The sequence below is a fragment of the Parasteatoda tepidariorum genome, chromosome 1 (genome assembly GCF_982258835.1).
Source record: "Parasteatoda tepidariorum strain Cologne lab strain chromosome 1, Ptep-v5.0, whole genome shotgun sequence".
In the NCBI taxonomy this organism is placed as follows: domain Eukaryota; kingdom Metazoa; phylum Arthropoda; class Arachnida; order Araneae; family Theridiidae; genus Parasteatoda; species Parasteatoda tepidariorum.
In genome coordinates, this window is record NC_141755.1 from 130,176,053 (window position 1) to 130,200,505 (window position 24,453).

Here is a 24,453-nt window from a genome sequence, read left to right on the forward strand (position 1 = left end):
ATTTTCTAAATACTGAAAACTTCTGAGTCTTTTCAAAGTACCTAAAAAGGCAGAAATTTTCCAAGTACTGAAATCAGCAGAATTTTTCTAAGTTCCGAAATCATCAGAATTTTTCTAAGTTCCGAAATCATCAGAATTTTTCTAAGTACCGAAAACGTCAGAAATTTTCTAAGTACCGAAAATGTCAGAAATTTTCTTAGTACCGAAATTGGCAGAATTTTTCTAAGTACCGAAAACTTCCGAGTCTTTTCTAAGTACCGAAATCGACAGAATTTTTCTAAGTACCGAAATCAACAGAATTTTTCTAAGTACCGAAATCGGCTGAATTTTTCTAAGTACCGAAAATGTCAGAAATTTTCTAAGTACCGAAAACGTCAGATATTTTTTAAGTACTGAAAACTTCTGAGTCTTTTCAAAGTTCCGAAAAAGGCAGAAATTTTCCAAGTAACGAAATCGACAGAATTTTTCTAAGTACCGAAAACGTCAGAAATTTTCTAAGTATCGAAAAGGTCAGAAATTTTCTAAGATCCGAAATCATCAGAATGTTTTTAAGTACCGAAATCGTCAGAATTTTCTAAGTACCGATATCGTCAGAATTTTTCTAAGTACCGAAATCAAAAGAATTTTTCTAAGTACCGAAAACGTCAGAAATTTTTAAGTACTGCAAACTTCCTAGTCTTTTCAAAGTACTGAAATCGTCAGAATTTTCTAAGTACCGAAATCGGCAGAATTTTTCTAAGTACCGAAAACTTCTGTATGTTTAATAAGTATCGAAATCGTAAGAATTTTTCTAAGTACCGAAATCGACTGAATTTTTCTAAGTACCGTAATCAACAGAATTTTTCTAAGTACCGAAATCGGCAGAATTTTTCTAAGTACCGAAAACGTCAGAAATTTTCTAAGTACCGAAAACGTCAGAAATTTTCTAAATACTGAAAACTTCTGAGTCTTTTCAAAGTACCTAAAAAGGCAGAAATTTTCCAAGTACTGAAATCAGCAGAATTTTTCTAAGTTCCGAAATCATCAGAATTTTTCTAAGTACCGAAATCATCAGAATTTTTCTAAGTACCGAAAACGTCAGAAATTTTCTAAGTACCGAAAACTTCCGAGTCTTTTTTAAGTACCGAGATCGACAGAATTTTTCTAAGTACCGAAAACTTCTGAATGTTTAATAAGTATCGAAATCGTAAGAATTTTTCTAAGTACCGGAAACGTCAGAAATTTTCTAAGTACCGAAATCACCAGAATTTTTCTAAAAACCGAAATGGTCAGAATTTTTCTAAGTACCGAAAACGTCAGAAATTTTCTAAGTACCGAAAACGTCAGAAATTTTCTAAATACTGAAAACTTCTGAGTCTTTTCAAAGTACCTAAAAGGTCAGAAATTTTCTAAGATCCGAAATCATCAGAATGTTTCTAAGTACCGAAATCGTCAGAATTTTCTAAGTACCGATATCGTCTGAATTTTTCTAAGTACCGAAATCAAAAGAATTTTTCTAAGTACCGAAAACGTCAGAAATTTTTTAAGTACTGCAAACTTCCTAGTCTTTTCAAAGTACCGAAAAAGGCAGAATTTTTCAAAGTACCGAAATCGTCAGAATTTTCTAAGTTCCGAAATCGACTGAATTTTTCTAAGTACCGAAATCAACAGAATTTTTCTAAGTACCGAAATCGGCAGAATTTTTCTAAGTACCGAAAACGTCAGAAATTTTCTAAGTACCGAAAACGTCAGAAATTTTCTAAATACTGAAAACTTCTGAGTCTTTTCAAAGTACCTAAAAAGGCAGAAATTTTCCAAGTACCGAAATCAGCAGAATTTTTCTAAGTTCCGAAATCATCAGAATTTTTCTAAGATCCGAAATCATCAGAATTTTTCTAAGTACCGAAAACGTCAGAAATTTTCTAAGTACCGAAAATGTCAGAAATTTTCTTAGTACCGAAATTGGCAGAATTTTTCTAAGTACCGAAAACTTCCGAGTCTTTTCTAAGTACCGAAATCGACAGAATTTTTCTAAGTACTGAAATCAACTGAATTTTTCTAAGTACCGAAAATGTCAGAAATTTTCTAAGTACCGAAAACGTCAGATATTTTTTAAGTACTGAAAACTTCTGAGTCTTTTCAAAGTACCGAAAAAGGCAGAAATTTTCCAAGTAACGAAATCGACAGAATTTTTCTAAGTACCGAAAACGTCAGAAATTTTCTAAGTATCGAAAAGGTCAGAAATTTTCTAAGATCCGAAATCATCAGAATGTTTTTAAGTACCGAAATCGTCAGAATTTTCTAAGTACCGATATCGTCAGAATTTTTCTAAGTACCGAAATCAAAAGAATTTTTCTAAGTACCGAAAACGTCAGAAATTTTCTAAGTACTGCAAACTTCCTAGTCTTTTCAAAGTACCGAAAAAGGCAGAATTTTTCAAAGTACCGAAATCGTCAGAATTTTCTAAGTACCGAAATCGGCAGAATTTTTCTAAGTACCGAAAACTTCTGAATGTTTAATAAGTATCGAAATCGTAAGAATTTTCCTAAGTACCGAAATTGACTGAATTTTTCTAAGTACCGATATCAACAGAATTTATCTAAGTACCGAATTCGACAGAATTTTTCTTAGTTCCGAAAACTTTTGAATGTTTTCTAAGTACCGAAAAAGGCAGAAATTTTCTAAGTACCGAAAACTTCAGAATGTTTTCTAAGTACCGAAATCGACAGAATTTTTCTAAGTACCGAAATCGTCAGAAATTTTCTAAGTACCGAAAACTTCTGGGTCTTTTCAAAGTACCGAAAAAGGCAGAAATTTTCTAAGTACCGAAATCAAAAGAATTTTTCTAAGTACCGAAAACGTCAGAAATTTTCTAAGTACCGAAAACTTCCGAGTCTTTTCTAAGTACCGAAATCGACAGATTTTTTCTAAGTACCGAAATCGGCAGAACTTTTCTAAGTACCGAAAATGTCAGAAATTTTCTAAGTACCGAAAACGTCAGATATTTTGTAAGTACTGAAAACTTCTGAGTCTTTTCAAAGTACCGAAAAAGGCAGAAATTTTCCAAGTACCGAAATCGACAGAATTTTTCTAAGTACCGAAAACGTCAGAAATTTTCTAAGTATCGAAAAGGTCAGAAATTTTCTAAGATCCGAAATCATCAGAATGTTTCTAAGTACCGAAATCGTCAGAATTTTCTAAGTACCTATATCGTCAGAATTTTTCTAAGTACCGAAATCAAAAGAATTTTTCTAAGTACCGAAAACGTCAGAAATTTTTTAAGTACTGCAAACTTCCTAGTGTTTTCAAAGTACCGAAAAAGGCAGAATTTTTCAAAGTACCGAAATCGTCAGAATTTTCTAAGTACCGAAATCGGCAGAATTTTTCTAAGTACCGAAAACTTCTGTATGTTTAATAAGTATCGAAATCGTAAGAATTTTTCTAAGTACCGAAATCGACTGAATTTTTCTAAGTACCGAAATCAACAGAATTTTTCTAAGTACCGAAATCGGCAGAATTTTTCTAAGTACCGAAAACGTCAGAAATTTTCTAAGTACCGAAAACGTCAGAAATTTTCTAAATACTGAAAACTTCTGAGTCTTTTCAAAGTACCTAAAAAGGCAGAAATTTTCCAAGTACCGAAATCAGCAGAATTTTTCTAAGTTCCGAAATCATCAGAATTTTTCAAAGTACCGAAAACGTCAGAAATTTTCTAAGTACCGAAAATGTCAGAAATTTTCTTAGTACCGAAATTGGCAGAATTTTTCTAAGTACCGAAAACTTCCGAGTCTTTTCTAAGTACCGAAATCGACAGAATTTTTCTAAGTACTGAAATCAACTGAATTTTTCTAAGTACCGAAAATGTCAGAAATTTTCTAAGTACCGAAAACGTCAGATATTTTTTAAGTACTGAAAACTTCTGAGTCTTTTCAAAGTACCGAAAAAGGCAGAAATTTTCCAAGTAACGAAATCGACAGAATTTTTCTAAGTACCGAAAACGTCAGAAATTTTCTAAGTATCGAAAAGGTCAGAAATTTTCTAAGATCCGAAATCATCAGAATGTTTTTAAGTACCGAAATCGTCAGAATTTTCTAAGTACCGATATCGTCAGAATTTTTCTAAGTACCGAAATCAAAAGAATTTTTCTAAGTACCGAAAACGTCAGAAATTTTCTAAGTACCGAAAACTTCCGAGTCTTTTCTAAGTACCGAAATCGTCAGAATTTTCTAAGTACCGAAATCGGCAGAATTTTTCTAAGTACCGAAAACTTCTGAATGTTTAATAAGTATCGAAATCGTAAGAATTTTCCTAAGTACCGAAATTGACTGAATTTTTCTAAGTACCGATATCAACAGAATTTATCTAAGTACCGAATTCGACAGAATTTTTCTTAGTTCCGAAAACTTTTGAATGTTTTCTAAGTACCGAAAAAGGCAGAAATTTTCTAAGTACCGAAAACTTCAGAATGTTTTCTAAGTACCGAAATCGACAGAATTTTTCTAAGTACCGAAATCGTCAGAAATTTTCTAAGTACCGAAAACTTCTGGGTCTTTTCAAAGTACCGAAAAAGGCAGAAATTTTCTAAGTACCGAAATCAAAAGAATTTTTCTAAGTACCGAAAACGTCAGAAATTTTCTAAGTACCGAAAACTTCCGAGTCTTTTCTAAGTACCGAAATCGACAGATTTTTTCTAAGTACCGAAATCAACAGAATTTTTCTAAGTACCGAAATCGGCAGAATTTTTCTAAGTACCGAAAATGTCAGAAATTTTCTGAGTACCGAAAACGTCAGATATTTTCTAAGTACTGAAAACTTCTGAGTCTTTTCAAAGTACCGAAAAAGGCAGAAATTTTCCAAGTACCGAAATCGACAGAATTTTTCTAAGTACCGAAAACGTCAGAAATTTTCTAAGTATCGAAAAGGTCAGAAATTTTCTAAGATCCGAAATCATCAGAATGTTTCTAAGTACCGAAATCGTCAGAATTTTCTAAGTACCGATATCGTCAGAATTTTTCTAAGTACCGAAATCAAAAGAATTTTTCTAAGTACCGAAAACGTCAGAAATTTTTTAAGTACTGCAAACTTCCTAGTGTTTTCAAAGTACCGAAAAAGGCAGAATTTTTCAAAGTACCGAAATCGTCAGAATTTTCTAAGTACCGAAATCGGCAGAATTTTTCTAAGTACCGAAAACTTCTGTATGTTTAATAAGTATCGAAATCGTAAGAATTTTTCTAAGTACCGAAATCGACTGAATTTTTCTAAGTACCGAAATCAACAGAATTTTTCTAAGTACCGAAATCGGCAGAATTTTTCTAAGTACCGAAAACGTCAGAAATTTTCTAAGTACCGAAAACGTCAGAAATTTTCTAAATACTGAAAACTTCTGAGTCTTTTCAAAGTACCTAAAAAGGCAGAAATTTTCCAAGTTCCGAAATCATCAGAATTTTTCAAAGTACCGAAAACGTCAGAAATTTTTTAAGTACCGAAAACTTCCGAGTCTTTTCTAAGTACCGAGATCGACAGAATTTTTCTAAGTACCGAAATCACCAGAATTTTTCTAAAAACCGAAATGGTCAGAATTTTTCTAAGTACCGAAAACGTCAGAAATTTTCTAAGTACCGAAAACGTCAGAAATTTTCTAAATACTGAAAACTTCTGAGTCTTTTCAAAGTACCTAAAAAGGCAGAAATTTTCCAAGTACCGAAATCATCAGAATTTTTCTAAGATCCGAAATCATCAGAATTTTTCTAAGTACCGAAAACGTCAGAAATTTTCTAAGTACCGAAAATGTCAGAAATTTTCTTAGTACCGAAATTGGCAGAATTTTTCTAAATACCGAAAACTTCCGAGTCTTTTCTAAGTACCGAAATCGACAGAATTTTTCTAAGTACCGAAATCGGCAGAATTTTTCTAAGTACCGAAAATGTCAGAAATTTTCTAAGTACCGAAAACGTCAGATATTTTTTAAGTACTGAAAACTTCTGAGTCTTTTCAAAGTACCGAAAAAGGCAGAAATTTTCCAAGTAACGAAATCGACAGAATTTTTCTAAGTACCGAAAACGTCAGAAATTTTTAAGTACTGCAAACTGCCTAGTCTTTTCAAAGTACCGAAAAAGGCAGAATTTTCTAAGTACCGAAATCGGCAGAATTTTTCTAAGTACCGAAAACTTCTGAATGTTTAATAAGTATCGAAATCGTAAGAATTTTCCTAAGTACCGAAATTGACTGAATTTTTCTAAGTACCGATATCAACAGAATTTTTCTAAGTACCGAATTCGACAGAATTTTTCTAAGTTCCAAAAACTTTTGAATGTTTTCTAAGTACCGAAAAAGGCAGAAATTTTCTAAGTACCGAAAACTTCTGAATGTTTTCTAAGTACCGAAATCGACAGAATTTTTCTAAGTACCGAAATCGTCAGAATTTTTCTAAGTACCGAAATCGTCAGAAATTTTCTAAGTACCGAAAACTTCTGAGTCTTTTCAAAGTACCGAAATCGGCAGAATTTTTCTAAGTACCGAAAATGTCAGAAATTTTCTAAGTACCGAAAACGTCAGATATTTTCTAAGTACTGAAAACTTCTGAGTCTTTTCAAAGTACCGAAAAAGGCAGAAATTTTCCAAGTACCGAAATCGACAGAATTTTTCTAAGTACCGAAAACGTCAGAAATTTTCTAAGTATCGAAAAGGTCAGAAATTTTCTAAGATCCGAAATCATCAGAATGTTTCTAAGTACCGAAATCGTCAGAATTTTCTAAGTACCGATATCGTCAGAATTTTTCTAAGTACCGAAATCAAAAGAATTTTTCTAAGTACCGAAAACGTCAGAAATTTTTTAAGTACTGCAAACTTCCTAGTGTTTTCAAAGTACCGAAAAAGGCAGAATTTTTCAAAGTACCGAAATCGTCAGAATTTTCTAAGTACCGAAATCGGCAGAATTTTTCTAAGTACCGAAAACTTCTGTATGTTTAATAAGTATCGAAATCGTAAGAATTTTTCTAAGTACCGAAATCGACTGAATTTTTCTAAGTACCGAAATCAACAGAATTTTTTATAAGTACCGAAATCGGCAGAATTTTTCTAAGTACCGAAAACGTCAGAAATTTTCTAAGTACCGAAAACGTCAGAAATTTTCTAAATACTGAAAACTTCTGAGTCTTTTCAAAGTACCTAAAAAGGCAGAAATTTTCCAAGTACCGAAATCAGCAGAATTTTTCTAAGTTCCGAAATCATCAGAATTTTTCAAAGTACCGAAAACGTCAGAAATTTTCTAAGTACCGAAAACTTCCGAGTCTTTTCTAAGTACCGAGATCGACAGAATTTTTCTAAGTACCGAAAACTTCTGAATGTTTAATAAGTATCGAAATCGTAAGAATTTTTCTAAGTACCGGAAACGTCAGAAATTTTCTAAGTACCGAAATCACCAGAATTTTTCTAAAAACCGAAATGGTCAGAATTTTTCTAAGTACCGAAAACGTCAGAAATTTTCTAAGTACCGAAAACGTCAGAAATTTTCTAAATACTGAAAACTTCTGAGTCTTTTCAAAGTACCTAAAAAGGCAGAAATTTTCCAAGTACCGAAATCATCAGAATTTTTCTAAGATCCGAAATCATCAGAATTTTTCTAAGTACCGAAAACGTCAGAAATTTTCTAAGTACCGAAAATGTCAGAAATTTTCTTAGTACCGAAATTGGCAGAATTTTTCTAAATACCGAAAACTTCCGAGTCTTTTCTAAGTACCGAAATCGACAGAATTTTTCTAAGTACCGAAATCGGCAGAATTTTTCTAAGTACCGAAAATGTAAGAAATTTTCTAAGTACCGAAAACGTCAGATATTTTTTAAGTACTGAAAACTTCTGAGTCTTTTCAAAGTACCGAAAAAGGCAGAAATTTTCCAAGTAACGAAATCGACAGAATTTTTCTAAGTACCGAAAACGTCAGAAATTTTCTAAGTATCGAAAAGGTCAGAAATTTTCTAAGATCCGAAATCATCAGAATGTTTTTAAGTACCGAAATCGTCAGAATTTTCTAAGTACCGATATCGTCAGAATTTTTCTAAGTACCGAAATCAAAAGAATTTTTCATAGTACCGAAAACGTCAGAAATTTTTAAGTACTGCAAACTGCCTAGTCTTTTCAAAGTACCGAAAAAGGCAGAATTTTCTAAGTACCGAAATCGGCAGAATTTTTCTAAGTACCGAAAACTTCTGAATGTTTAATAAGTATCGAAATCGTAAGAATTTTCCTAAGTACCGAAATTGACTGAATTTTTCTAAGTACCGATATCAACAGAATTTTTCTAAGTACCGAATTCGACAGAATTTTTCTAAGTTCCAAAAACTTTTGAATGTTTTCTAAGTACCGAAAAAGGCAGAAATTTTCTAAGTACCGAAAACTTCTGAATGTTTTCTAAGTACCGAAATCGACAGAATTTTTCTAAGTACCGAAATCGTCAGAATTTTTCTAAGTACCGAAATCGTCAGAAATTTTCTAAGTACCGAAAACTTCTGAGTCTTTTCAAAGTACCGAAAAAGGCAGAAATTTTCTAAGTACCGAAATCAAAAGAATTTTTCTAAGTACCGAAAACGTCAGAAATTTTCTAAGTACCGAAAACTTCCGAGTCTTTTCTAAGTACCGAAATCGACAGAATTTTTCTAAGTACCGAAATCATCAGAATTTTTCTAAGTACCGAAATCGGCAGAATTTTTCTAAGTACCGAAAACTTCTGAATGTTTAATAAGTATCGAAATCGTAAGTATTTTTCTAAGTACCGAAAATGTCAGAAATTTTCTAAGTACTGCAAACTTCTGAGTCTTTTCAAAGTACCGAAAAAGGCAGAAATTTTCCAAGTACCGAAATCAACAGAATTTTTCTAAGTACCGAATTCGACAGAATTTTTCTAAGTAACGAAAACTTCTGAATGTTTTCTAAGTACCGAAAAAGGCAGAAATTTTGTAAGTACCGAAAACTTCCGAGTCTTTTCTAAGTACCGAAATCAACAGAATTTTTCTAAGTCCCGAAATCGGCAGAATTTTTCTAAGTACCGAAAATGTCAGAAATTTTCTAAGTACCGAAAACGTCAGATATTTTCTAAGTACTGAAAACTTCTGAGTCTTTTCAAAGTACCGAAAAAGGCAGATATTTTCAAAGTACCGAAAAAGGCAGAAATTTTCCAAGTACCGAAATCGACAGAATTTTTCTAAGTACCGAAAACGTCAGAAATTTTCTAAGTATCGAAAAGGTCCGAAATTTTCTAAGATCCGAAATCATCAGAATGTTTCTAAGTACCGAAATCGTCAGAATTTTCTAAGTACCGATATCGTCAGAATTTTTCTAAGTACCGAATTCAAAAGAATTTTTCTAAGTACCGAAAACGTCAGAAATTTTTTAAGTACTGCAAACTTCCTAGTCTTTTCAAAGTACCGAAAAAGGCAGAATTTTTTAAAGTACCGAAATCGTCAGAATTTTCTAAGTACCGAAATCGGCAGAATTTTTCTAAGTACTGAAAACTTCTGTATGTTTAATAAGTATCGAAATCGTAAGAATTTTTCTAAGTACCGAAATCGACTGAATTTTTCTAAGTACCGAAATCAACAGAATTTTTCTAAGTACCGAAAACGTCAGAAATTTTCTAAATACTGAAAACTTCTGAGTCTTTTCAAAGTACCTAAAAAGGCAGAAATTTTCCAAGTACCGAAATCAGCAGAATTTTTCTAAGTTCCGAAATCATCAGAATTTTTCTAAGTACCGAAATCATCAGAATTTTTCTAAGTACCGAAAATGTCAGAAATTTTCTAAGTACTGCAAACTTCTGAGTCTTTTCAAAGTACCGAAAAAGGCAGAAATTTTCCAAGTACCGAAAAAGGCAGAAATTTTCCAAGTACCGAAATCAACAGAATTTTTCTAAGTACCGAATTCGACAGAATTTTTCTAAGTACCGAAAACTTCTGAATGTTTTCTAAGTACCGAAAAAGGCAGAAATTTTCTAAGTACCGAAAACTTCCGAGTGTTTTCTAAGTACCGAAATCGACAGAATTTTTCTAAGTACCGAAATCAACAGAATTTTTCTAAGTACCGAAATCGGCAGAATTTTTCTAAGTACCGAAAATGTCAGAAATTTTCTAAATACCGAAAATGTCAGATATTTTCTAAGTACTGAAAACTTCTGAGTCTTTTCAAAGTACCGAAAAAGGAAGAAATTTTCCAAGTACCGAAATCGACAGAATTTTTCTAAGTACCGAAAACGTCAGAAATTTTCTAAGTACTGCAAACTTCCTAGTCTTTTCAAAGTACCGAAAAAGGCAGAATTTTTCAAAGTACCGAAATCGTCAGAATTTTCTAAGTACTGAAATCGGCAGAATTTTTCTAAGTACCGAAAATTTCTGAATGTTTAATAAGTATCGAAATCGTAAGAATTTTCCTAAGTAACGAAATTGACTTAATTTTTCTAAGTACCGAAATCAACAGAATTTTTCTAAGTACCGAAAACTTTTGAATGATTTCTAAGTACCGAAAAAGGCAGAAATTTTCTAAGTACCGAAAACTTCTGAATGTTTTCTAAGTACCGAAATCGACAGAATTTTTCTAAGTACCGAAATCGACAGAATTTTTCTAAGTACCGAAATCAACAGGATTTTTCTAAGTACCGAAATCGGCAGAATTTTTCTAAGTACCGAAAATGTCAGAAATTTTCTAAATACCGAAAACGTCAGATATTTTCTAAGTACTGAAAACTTCTGAGTCTTTTCAAAGTACCGAAAAAGGCAGAAATTTTCCAAGTACCGAAATCGACAGAATTTTTCTTAGTACCGAAAACGTCAGAAATTTTCTAAGTATCGAAAAGGTCAGAAATTTTCTAAGATCCGAAATCATCAGAATTTTTCTAAGTACCGAAAACGTCAGAAATTTTCTAAGTACCGAAAACTTCTGAATGTTTAATAAGTATCGAAATCGTAAGTATTTTTCTAAGTACCGAAAATGTCAGAAATTTTCTAAGTACTGCAAACTTCTGAGTCTTTTCAAAGTACCGAAAAAAGCAGAAATTTTCCAAGTACCGAAATCAACAGAATTTTTCTAAGTGCCGAATTCGACAGAATTTTTCTAAGTACCGAAAACTTCTGAATGTTTTCAAAGTACCGAAAAAGGCAGAAATTTTCTAAGTACCGAAAACTTCCGAGTGTTTTCTAAGTACCGAAATCGACAGAATTTTTCTAAGTACCGAAATCAACAGAATTTTTCTAAGTACCGAAATCGGCAGAATTTTTCTAAGTACCGAAAATGTCAGAAATTTTCTAAATAATGCAAACTTCTGAGTCTTTTCAAAGTACCGAAAAAGGCAGAAATTTTCCAAGTACCGAAATCGACAGAATTTTTCTAAGTACCGAAAACGTCAGAAATTTTCTAAGTACTGCAAACTTCCTAGTCTTTTCAAAGTACCGAAAAAGGCAGAATTTTTCAAAGTACCGAAATCGTCAGAATTTTCTAAGTACTGAAATCGGCAGAATTTTTCTAAGTACCGAAAACTTCTGAATGTTTAATAAGTATCGAAATCGTAAGAATTTTCCTAAGTACCGAAATTGACTGAATTTTTCAAAGTACCGAAATCAACAGAATTTCTCTAAGTACCGAAAACTTTTGAATGTTTTCTAAGAACCGAAAAAGGCAGAAATTTTCTAAGTACCGAAAACTTCTGAATGTTTTCTAAGTACCGAAATCGACAGAATTTTTCTAAGTACCGAAAACTTCTGAATGTTTAATAAGTATCGAAATCGTAAGAATTTTTCTAAGAACCGAAAACTTCTGAGTCTTTTCAAAGTACCGAAAACGTCAGAAATTTTCTAAGTACCGAAAATGTCAGAAATTTTCTTAGTACCGAAATTGGCAGAATTTTTCTAAATACCGAAAACTTCCGAGTCTTTTCTAAGTACCGAAATCGACAGAATTTTTCTAAGTACCGAAATCGGCAGAATTTTTCTAAGTACCGAAAATGTAAGAAATTTTCTAAGTACCGAAAACGTCAGATATTTTTTAAGTACTGAAAACTTCTGAGTCTTTTCAAAGTACCGAAAAAGGCAGAAATTTTCCAAGTAACGAAATCGACAGAATTTTTCTAAGTACCGAAAACGTCAGAAATTTTCTAAGTATCGAAAAGGTCAGAAATTTTCTAAGATCCGAAATCATCAGAATGTTTTTAAGTACCGAAATCGTCAGAATTTTCTAAGTACCGATATCGTCAGAATTTTTCTAAGTACCGAAATCAAAAGAATTTTTCATAGTACCGAAAACGTCAGAAATTTTTAAGTACTGCAAACTGCCTAGTCTTTTCAAAGTACCGAAAAAGGCAGAATTTTCTAAGTACCGAAATCGGCAGAATTTTTCTAAGTACCGAAAACTTCTGAATGTTTAATAAGTATCGAAATCGTAAGAATTTTCCTAAGTACCGAAATTGACTGAATTTTTCTAAGTACCGATATCAACAGAATTTTTCTAAGTACCGAATTCGACAGAATTTTTCTAAGTACCGAAAACTTCTGAATGTTTTCTAAGTACCGAAAAAGGCAGAAATTTTCTAAGTACCGAAAACTTCCGAGTGTTTTCTAAGTACCGAAATCGACAGAATTTTTCTAAGTACCGAAATCAACAGAATTTTTCTAAGTACCGAAATCGGCAGAATTTTTCTAAGTACCGAAAATGTCAGAAATTTTCTAAATACCGAAAATGTCAGATATTTTCTAAGTACTGAAAACTTCTGAGTCTTTTCAAAGTACCGAAAAAGGAAGAAATTTTCCAAGTACCGAAATCGACAGAATTTTTCTAAGTACCGAAAACGTCAGAAATTTTCTAAGTACTGCAAACTTCCTAGTCTTTTCAAAGTACCGAAAAAGGCAGAATTTTTCAAAGTACCGAAATCGTCAGAATTTTCTAAGTACTGAAATCGGCAGAATTTTTCTAAGTACCGAAAATTTCTGAATGTTTAATAAGTATCGAAATCGTAAGAATTTTCCTAAGTAACGAAATTGACTTAATTTTTCTAAGTACCGAAATCAACAGAATTTTTCTAAGTACCGAAAACTTTTGAATGATTTCTAAGTACCGAAAAAGGCAGAAATTTTCTAAGTACCGAAAACTTCTGAATGTTTTCTAAGTACCGAAATCGACAGAATTTTTCTAAGTACCGAAATCGACAGAATTTTTCTAAGTACCGAAATCAACAGGATTTTTCTAAGTACCGAAATCGGCAGAATTTTTCTAAGTACCGAAAATGTCAGAAATTTTCTAAATACCGAAAACGTCAGATATTTTCTAAGTACTGAAAACTTCTGAGTCTTTTCAAAGTACCGAAAAAGGCAGAAATTTTCCAAGTACCGAAATCGACAGAATTTTTCTTAGTACCGAAAACGTCAGAAATTTTCTAAGTATCGAAAAGGTCAGAAATTTTCTAAGATCCGAAATCATCAGAATTTTTCTAAGTACCGAAAACGTCAGAAATTTTCTAAGTACCGAAAACTTCTGAATGTTTAATAAGTATCGAAATCGTAAGTATTTTTCTAAGTACCGAAAATGTCAGAAATTTTCTAAGTACTGCAAACTTCTGAGTCTTTTCAAAGTACCGAAAAAAGCAGAAATTTTCCAAGTACCGAAATCAACAGAATTTTTCTAAGTGCCGAATTCGACAGAATTTTTCTAAGTACCGAAAACTTCTGAATGTTTTCAAAGTACCGAAAAAGGCAGAAATTTTCTAAGTACCGAAAACTTCCGAGTGTTTTCTAAGTACCGAAATCGACAGAATTTTTCTAAGTACCGAAATCAACAGAATTTTTCTAAGTACCGAAATCGGCAGAATTTTTCTAAGTACCGAAAATGTCAGAAATTTTCTAAATAATGCAAACTTCTGAGTCTTTTCAAAGTACCGAAAAAGGCAGAAATTTTCCAAGTACCGAAATCGACAGAATTTTTCTAAGTACCGAAAACGTCAGAAATTTTCTAAGTACTGCAAACTTCCTAGTCTTTTCAAAGTACCGAAAAAGGCAGAATTTTTCAAAGTACCGAAATCGTCAGAATTTTCTAAGTACTGAAATCGGCAGAATTTTTCTAAGTACCGAAAACTTCTGAATGTTTAATAAGTATCGAAATCGTAAGAATTTTCCTAAGTACCGAAATTGACTGAATTTTTTCAAAGTACCGAAATCAACAGAATTTCTCTAAGTACCGAAAACTTTTGAATGTTTTCTAAGAACCGAAAAAGGCAGAAATTTTCTAAGTACCGAAAACTTCTGAATGTTTTCTAAGTACCGAAATCGACAGAATTTTTCTAAGTACCGAAAACTTCTGAATGTTTAATAAGTATCGAAATCGTAAGAATTTTTCTAAGAACCGAAAACTTCTGAGTCTTTTCAAAGTACCGAAAACGTCAGAAATTTTCTAAGTACCGAAAATGTCAGAAATTTTCTTAGTACCGAAATTGGCAGAATTTTTCTAAATACCGAAAACTTCCGAGTCTTTTCTAAGTACCGAAATCGACAGAATTTTTCTAAGTACCGAAATCGGCAGAATTTTTCTAAGTACCGAAAATGTAAGAAATTTTCTAAGTACCGAAAACGTCAGATATTTTTTAAGTACTGAAAACTTCTGAGTCTTTTCAAAGTACCGAAAAAGGCAGAAATTTTCCAAGTAACGAAATCGACAGAATTTTTCTAAGTACCGAAAACGTCAGAAATTTTCTAAGTATCGAAAAGGTCAGAAATTTTCTAAGATCCGAAATCATCAGAATGTTTTTAAGTACCGAAATCGTCAGAATTTTCTAAGTACCGATATCGTCAGAATTTTTCTAAGTACCGAAATCAAAAGAATTTTTCATAGTACCGAAAACGTCAGAAATTTTTAAGTACTGCAAACTGCCTAGTCTTTTCAAAGTACCGAAAAAGGCAGAATTTTCTAAGTACCGAAATCGGCAGAATTTTTCTAAGTACCGAAAACTTCTGAATGTTTAATAAGTATCGAAATCGTAAGAATTTTCCTAAGTACCGAAATTGACTGAATTTTTCTAAGTACCGATATCAACAGAATTTTTCTAAGTACCGAATTCGACAGAATTTTTCTAAGTTCCAAAAACTTTTGAATGTTTTCTAAGTACCGAAAAAGGCAGAAATTTTCTAAGTACCGAAAACTTCTGAATGTTTTCTAAGTACCGAAATCGACAGAATTTTTCTAAGTACCGAAATCGTCAGAATTTTTCTAAGTACCGAAATCGTCAGAAATTTTCTAAGTACCGAAAACTTCCGAGTCTTTTCAAAGTACCGAAAAAGGCAGAAATTTTCTAAGTACCGAAATCAAAAGAATTTTTCTAAGTACCGAAAACGTCAGAAATTTTCTAAGTACCGAAAACTTCCGAGTCTTTTCTAAGTACCGAAATCGACAGAATTTTTCTAAGTACCGAAATCATCAGAATTTTTCTAAGTACCGAAATCGGCAGAATTTTTCTAAGTACCGAAAACTTCTGAATGTTTAATAAGTATCGAAACCGTAAGTATTTTTCTAAGTACCGAAAATGTCAGAAATTTTCTAAGTACTGCAAACTTCTGAGTCTTTTCAAAGTACCGAAAAAGGCAGAAATTTTCCAAGTACCGAAATCAACAGAATTTTTCTAAGTACCGAATTCGACAGAATTTTTCTAAGTAACGAAAACTTCTGAATGTTTTCTAAGTACCGAAAAAGGCAGAAATTTTGTAAGTACCGAAAACTTCCGAGTCTTTTCTAAGTACCGAAATCAACAGAATTTTTCTAAGTCCCGAAATCGGCAGAATTTTTCTAAGTACCGAAAATGTCAGAAATTTTCTAAGTACCGAAAACGTCAGATATTTTCTAAGTACTGAAAACTTCTGAGTCTTTTCAAAGTACCGAAAAAGGCAGATATTTTCAAAGTACCGAAAAAGGCAGAAATTTTCCAAGTACCGAAATCGACAGAATTTTTCTAAGTACCGAAAACGTCAGAAATTTTCTAAGTATCGAAAAGGTCAGAAATTTTCTAAGATCCGAAATCATCAGAATGTTTCTAAGTACCGAAATCGTCAGAATTTTCTAAGTACCGATATCGTCAGAATTTTTCTAAGTACCGAATTCAAAAGAATTTTTCTAAGTACCGAAAACGTCAGAAATTTTTTAAGTACTGCAAACTTCCTAGTCTTTTCAAAGTACCGAAAAAGGCAGAATTTTTTAAAGTACCGAAATCGTCAGAATTTTCTAAGTACCGAAATCGGCAGAATTTTTCTAAGTACCGAAAACTTCTGTATGTTTAATAAGTATCGAAATCGTAAGAATTTTTCTAAGTACCGAAATCGACTGAATTTTTCTAAGTACCGAAATCAACAGAATTTTTCTAAGTACCGAAAACGTCAGATATTTTTTAAGTACTGAAAACTTCTGAGTCTTTTCAAAGTACCGAAAAAGGCAGAAATTTTCCAAGTAACGAAATCGACAGAATTTTTCTAAGTACCGAAAACGTCAGAAATTTTCTAAGTATCGAAAAGGTCAGAAATTTTCTAAGATCCGAAATCATCAGAATGTTTTTAAGTACCGAAATCGTCAGAATTTTCTAAGTACCGATATCGTCAGAATTTTTCTAAGTACCGAAATCAAAAGAATTTTTCATAGTACCGAAAACGTCAGAAATTTTTAAGTACTGCAAACTGCCTAGTCTTTTCAAAGTACCGAAAAAGGCAGAATTTTCTAAGTACCGAAATCGGCAGAATTTTTCTAAGTACCGAAAACTTCTGAATGTTTAATAAGTATCGAAATCGTAAGAATTTTCCTAAGTACCGAAATTGACTGAATTTTTCTAAGTACCGATATCAACAGAATTTTTCTAAGTACCGAATTCGACAGAATTTTTCTAAGTTCCAAAAACTTTTGAATGTTTTCTAAGTACCGAAAAAGGCAGAAATTTTCTAAGTACCGAAAACTTCTGAATGTTTTCTAAGTACCGAAATCGACAGAATTTTTCTAAGTACCGAAATCGTCAGAATTTTTCTAAGTACCGAAATCGTCAGAAATTTTCTAAGTACCGAAAACTTCTGAGTCTTTTCAAAGTACCGAAAAAGGCAGAAATTTTCTAAGTACCGAAATCAAAAGAATTTTTCTAAGTACCGAAAACGTCAGAAATTTTCTAAGTACCGAAAACTTCCGAGTCTTTTCTAAGTACCGAAATCGACAGAATTTTTCTAAGTACCGAAATCATCAGAATTTTTCTAAGTACCGAAATCGGCAGAATTTTTCTAAGTACCGAAAACTTCTGAATGTTTAATAAGTATCGAAATCGTAAGTATTTTTCTAAGTACCGAAAATGTCAGAAATTTTCTAAGTACTGCAAACTTCTGAGTCTTTTCAAAGTACCGAAAAAGGCAGAAATTTTCCAAGTACCGAAATCAACAGAATTTTTCTAAGTACCGAATTCGACAGAATTTTTCTAAGTAACGAAAACTTCTGAATGTTTTCTAAGTACCGAAAAAGGCAGAAATTTTGTAAGTACCGAAAACTTCCGAGTCTTTTCTAAGTACCGAAATCAACAGAATTTTTCTAAGTCCCGAAATCGGCAGAATTTTTCTAAGTACCGAAAATGTCAGAAATTTTCTAAGTACCGAAAACGTCAGATATTTTCTAAGTACTGAAAACTTCTGAGTCTTTTCAAAGTACCGAAAAAGGCAGATATTTTCAAAGTACCGAAAAAGGCAGAAATTTTCCAAGTACCGAAATCGACAGAATTTTTCTAAGTACCGAAAACGTCAGAAATTTTCTAAGTATCGAAAAGGTCAGAAATTTTCTAAGATCCGAAATCATCAGAATGTTTCTAAGTACCGAAATCGTCAGAATTTTCTAAGTACCGATATCGTCAGAATTTTTCTAAGTACCGAATTCAAAAGAATTTTTCTAAGTACCGAAAACGTCAGAAATTTTTTAAGTACTGCAAACTTCCTAGTCTTTTCAAAGTACCGAAAAAGGCAGAATTTTTTAAAGTACCGAAATCGTCAGAATTTTCTAAGTACCGAAATCGGCAGAATTTTTCTAAGTACCGAAAACTTCTGTATGTTTAATAAGTATCGAAATCGTAAGAATTTTTCTAAGTACCGAAATCGACTGAATTTTTCTAAGTACCGAAATCAACAGAATTTTTCTAAGTACCGAAAACGTCAGAAATTTTCTAAATACTGAAAACTTCTGAGTCTTTTCAAAGTACCTAAAAAGGCAGAAATTTTCCAAGTACCGAAATCAGCAGAATTTTTCTAAGTTCCGAAATCATCAGAATTTTTTTAAGTACCGAAATCATCAGAATTTTTCTAAGTACCGAAAATGTCAGAAATTTTCTAAGTACTGCAAACTTCTGAGTCTTTTCAAAGTACCGAAAAAGGCAGAAATTTTCCAAGTACCGAAAAAGGCAGAAATTTTCCAAATACCGAAATCAACAGAATTTTTCTAAGTACCGAAAACTTCTGAATGTTTTCTAAGTACCGAAAAAGGCAGAAATTTTCTAAGTACCGAAAACTTCCGAGTGTTTTCTAAGTACCGAAATCGACAGAATTTTTCTAAGTACCGAAATCAACAGAATTTTTCTAAGTACCGAAATCGGCAGAATTTTTCTAAGTACCGAAAATGTCAGAAATTTTCTAAATACCGAAAATGTCAGATATTTTCTAAGTACTGAAAACTTCTGAGTCTTTTCAAAGTACCGAAAAAGGAAGAAATTTTCCAAGTACCGAAATCGACAGAATTTTTCTAAGTACCGAAAACGTCAGAAATTTTCTAAGTACTGCAAACTTCCTAGTCTTTTCAAAGTACCGAAAAAGGCAGAATTTTTCAAAGTACCGAAATCGTCAGAATTTTCTAAGTACTGAAATCGGCAGAATTTTTCTAAGTACCGAAAATTTCTGAATGTTTAATAAGTATCGAAATCGTAAGAATTTTCCTAAGTAACGAAATTGACTTAATTTTTCTAAGTACCGAAATCAACAGAATTTTTCTAAGTACCGAAAACTTTTGAATGATTTCTAAGTACCGAAAAAGGCAGAAATTTTCTAAGTACCGAAAACTTCTGAATGTTTTCTAAGTACCGAAATCGACAGAATTTTTCTAAGTACCGAAATCGACAGAATTTTTCTAAGTACCGAAATCAACAGGATTTTTCTAAGTACCGAAATCGGCAGAATTTTTCTAAGTACCGAAAATGTCAGAAATTTTCTAAATACCGAAAACGTCAGATATTTTCTAAGTACTGAAAACTTCTGAGTCTTTTCAAAGTACCGAAAAAGGCAGAAATTTTCCAAGTACCGAAATCGACAGAATTTTTCTTAGTACCGAAAACGTCAGAAATTTTCTAAGTATCGAAAAGGTCAGAAATTTTCTAAGATCCGAAATCATCAGAATTTTTCTAAGTACCGAAAACGTCAGAAATTTTCTAAGTACCGAAAACTTCTGAATGTTTAATAAGTATCGAAATCGTAAGTATTTTTCTAAGTACCGAAAATGTCAGAAATTTTCTAAGTACTGCAAACTTCTGAGTCTTTTCAAAGTACCGAAAAAGGCAGAAATTTTCCAAGTACCGAAATCAACAGAATTTTTCTAAGTGCCGAATTCGACAGAATTTTTCTAAGTACCGAAAACTTCTGAATGTTTTCAAAGTACCGAAAAAGGCAGAAATTTTCTAAGTACCGAAAACTTCCGAGTGTTTTCTAAGTACCGAAATCGACAGAATTTTTCTAAGTACCGAAATCAACAGAATTTTTCTAAGTACCGAAATCGGCAGAATTTTTCTAAGTACCGAAAATGTCAGAAATTTTCTAAATAATGCAAACTTCTGAGTCTTTTCAAAGTACCGAAAAAGGCAGAAATTTTCCAAGTACCGAAATCGACAGAATTTTTCTAAGTACCGAAAACGTCAGAAATTTTCTAAGTACTGCAAACTTCCTAGTCTTTTCAAAGTACCGAAAAAGGCAGAATTTTTCAAAGTACCGAAATCGTCAGAATTTTCTAAGTACTGAAATCGGCAGAATTTTTCTAAGTACCGAAAACTTCTGAATGTTTAATAAGTATCGAAATCGTAAGAATTTTCCTAAGTACCGAAATTGACTGAATTTTTCAAAGTACCGAAATCAACAGAATTTCTCTAAGTACCGAAAACTTTTGAATGTTTTCTAAGAACCGAAAAAGGCAGAAATTTTCTAAGTACCGAAAACTTCTGAATGTTTTCTAAGTACCGAAATCGACAGAATTTTTCTAAGTACCGAAAACTTCTGAATGTTTAATAAGTATCGAAATCGTAAGAATTTTTCTAAGAACCGAAAACTTCTGAGTCTTTTCAAAGTACCGAAAATGGCAGAAATTTTCCAAGTACCGAAATCGACAGAATTTCTCTAAGTACCGAAAACGTCAGAAATTTTCTAAGTATCGAAAAGGTCAGAAATTTTCTAAGATCCGAAATCATCAGAATTTTTCTAAGTACCGAAATCGTCAGAATTTTCTAGGTACCGAAATCGTCAGAATTTTTCTAAGTACCGAAATCAAAAGAATTTTTCTAAGTACCGAAAACGTCAGAAATTTTCTAAGTACTGAAAACTTCTGAGTCTTTTCAAAGTACCGAAAAAGGCAGAAATTTTCCTAGTACCGAAATCAACAGAATTTTTCTAAGTACCGAATTCGACAGAATTTTTCTAAGTACCGAAAACTTTTGAATGTTTTCTAAGTACCGAAAAAGGCAGAAATTTTCTAAGTACCGAAAACTTCTGAATGTTTTCTAAGTACCGAAATCGACAGAATTTTTCTAAGTACCGAAATCGTCAGAATTTTTCTAAGTACCGAAATCGTCAGAAATTTTCTAAGTACCGAAAACTTCTGAGTCTTTTCAAAGTACCGAAAAAGGCAGAAATTTTCTAAATACCGAAATCAAAAGAATTTTTCTAAGTACCGAAAACGTCAGAAATTTTCTAAGTACCGAAAACTTCCGATGCTTTTCTAAGTACCGAAATCGACAGAATTTTTCTAAGTACCGAAATCAACAGAATTTTTCTAAGTACCGAAATCGGCAGAATTTTTCTAAGTACCGAAAACTTCTGAATGTTTAATAAGTATCGAAATCGTAAGTATTTTTCTAAGTACCGAAAATGTCAGAAATTTTCTAAGTACTGCAAACTTCTGAGTCTTTTCAAAGTACCGAAAAAGGCAGAAATTTTTCAAGTACCGAAATCAACAGAATTTTTCTAAGTACCGAATTCGACAGAATTTTTCTAAGTTCCGAAAACTTCTGAATGTTTTCTAAGTACCAAAAAAGGCAGAAATTTTCTAAGTACCGAAAACTTCCGAGTGTTTTCTAAGTACCGAAATCGACAGAATTTTTCTAAGTACCGAAATCAACAGAATTTTTCTAAGTACCGAAATCGGCAGAATTTTTCTAAGTACCGAAAATGTCAGAAATTTTCTGAGTACCGAAAACGTCAGATATTTTCTAAGTACTGAAAACTTCTGAGTCTTTTCAAAGTACCGAAAAAGGCAGAAATTTTCCAAGTACCGAAATCGACAGAATTTTTCTAAGTACCGAAAACGTCAGAAATTTTCTAAGTATCGAAAAGGTCAGAAATTTTCTAAGATCCGAAATCATCAGAATGTTTCTAAGTACCGAAATCGTCAGAATTTTCTAAGTACCGATATCGTCAGAATTTTTCTAAGTACCGAAATCAAAAGAATTTTTCTAAGTACCGAAAACGTCAGAAATTTTTTAAGTACTGCAAACTTCCTAGTGTTTTCAAAGTACCGAAAAAGGCAGAATTTTTCAAAGTACCGAAATCGTCAGAATTTTCTAAGTACCGAAATCGGCAGAATTTTTCTAAGTACCGAAAACTTCTGTATGTTTAATAAGTATCGAAATCGTAAGAATTTTTCTAAGTACCGAAATTGACTGAATTTTTCTAAGTACCGAAATCAACAGAATTTTTCTAAGTACCGAAATCGGCAGAATTTTTCTAAGTACCGAAAACGTCAGAAATTTTCTAAGTACCGAAAACGTCAGAAATTTTCTAAATACTGAAAACTTCTGAGTCTTTTCAAAGTACCTAAAAAGGCAGAAATTTTCCAAGTACCGAAATCAGCAGAATTTTTCTAAGTTCCGAAATCATCAGAATTTTTCAAAGTACCGAAAACGTCAGAAATTTTCTAAGTAAGGAAAACTTCCGAGTCTTTTCTAAGTACCGAGATCGACAGAATTTTTCTAAGTACCGAAAACTTCTGAATGTTTAATAAGTATCGAAATCGTAAGAATTTTTCTAAGTACCGGAAACGTCAGAAATTTTCTAAGTACCGAAATCACCAGAATTTTTCTAAAAACCGAAATGGTCAGAATTTTTCTAAGTACCGAAAACGTCAGAAATTTTCTAAGTACCGAAAACGTCAGAAATTTTCTAAATACTGAAAACTTCTGAGTCTTTTCAAAGTACCTAAAAAGGCAGAAATTTTCCAAGTACCGAAATCATCAGAATTTTTCTAAGATCCGAAATCATCAGAATTTTTCTAAGTACCGAAAACGTCAGAAATTTTCTAAGTACCGAAAATGTCAGAAATTTTCTTAGTACCGAAATTGGCAGAATTTTTCTAAATACCGAAAACTTCCGAGTCTTTTCTAAGTACCGAAATCGACAGAATTTTTCTAAGTACCGAAATCGGCAGAATTTTTCTAAGTACCGAAAATGTCAGAAATTTTCTAAGTACCGAAAACGTCAGATATTTTTTAAGTACTGAAAACTTCTGAGTCTTTTCAAAGTACCGAAAAAGGCAGAAATTTTCCAAGTAACGAAATCGACAGAATTTTTCTAAGTACCGAAAACGTCAGAAATTTTCTAAGTATCGAAAAGGTCAGAAATTTTCTAAGATCCGAAAACATCAGAATGTTTTTAAGTACCGAAATCGTCAGAATTTTCTAAGTACCGATATCGTCAGAATTTTTCTAAGTACCGAAATCAAAAGAATTTTTCATAGTACCGAAAACGTCAGAAATTTTTAAGTACTGCAAACTGCCTAGTCTTTTCAAAGTACCGAAAAAGGCAGAATTTTCTAAGTACCGAAATCGGCAGAATTTTTCTAAGTACCGAAAACTTCTGAATGTTTAATAAGTATCGAAATCGTAAGAATTTTCCTAAGTACCGAAATTGACTGAATTTTTCTAAGTACCGATATCAACAGAATTTTTCTAAGTACCGAATTCGACAGAATTTTTCTAAGTTCCAAAAACTTTTGAATGTTTTCTAAGTACCGAAAAAGGCAGAAATTTTCTAAGTACCGAAAACTTCTGAATGTTTTCTAAGTACCGAAATCGACAGAATTTTTCTAAGTACCGAAATCGTCAGAATTTTTCTAAGTACCGAAATCGTCAGAAATTTTCTAAGTACCGAAAACTTCTGAGTCTTTTCAAAGTACCGAAATCGGCAGAATTTTTCTAAGTACCGAAAATGTCAGAAATTTTCTAAGTACCGAAAACGTCAGATATTTTCTAAGTACTGAAAACTTCTGAGTCTTTTCAAAGTACCGAAAAAGGCAGAAATTTTCCAAGTACCGAAATCGACAGAATTTTTCTAAGTACCGAAAACGTCAGAAATTTTCTAAGTATCGAAAAGGTCAGAAATTTTCTAAGATCCGAAATCATCAGAATGTTTCTAAGTACCGAAATCGTCAGAATTTTCTAAGTACCGATATCGTCAGAATTTTTCTAAGTACCGAAATCAAAAGAATTTTTCTAAGTACCGAAAACGTCAGAAATTTTTTAAGTACTGCAAACTTCCTAGTGTTTTCAAAGTACCGAAAAAGGCAGAATTTTTCAAAGTACCGAAATCGTCAGAATTTTCCAAGTACCGAAATCGGCAGAATTTTTCTAAGTACCGAAAACTTCTGTATGTTTAATAAGTATCGAAATCGTAAGAATTTTTCTAAGTACCGAAATCGACTGAATTTTTCTAAGTACCGAAATCTACAGAATTTTTCTAAGTACCGAAATCGGCAGAATTTTTCTAAGTACCGAAAACGTCAGAAATTTTCTAAGTACCGAAAACGTCAGAAATTTTCTAAATACTGAAAACTTCTGAGTCTTTTCAAAGTACCTAAAAAGGCAGAAATTTTCCAAGTACCGAAATCAGCAGAATTTTTCTAAGTTCCGAAATCATCAGAATTTTTCAAAGTACCGAAAACGTCAGAAATTTTCTAAGTACCGAAAACTTCCGAGTCTTTTCTAAGTACCGAGATCGACAGAATTTTTCTAAGTACCGAAAACTTCTGAATGTTTAATAAGTATCGAAATCGTAAGAATTTTTCTAAGTACCGGAAACGTCAGAAATTTTCTAAGTACCGAAATCACCAGAATTTTTCTAAAAACCGAAATGGTCAGAATTTTTCTAAGTACCGAAAACGTCAGAAATTTTCTAAGTACCGAAAACGTCAGAAATTTTCTAAAT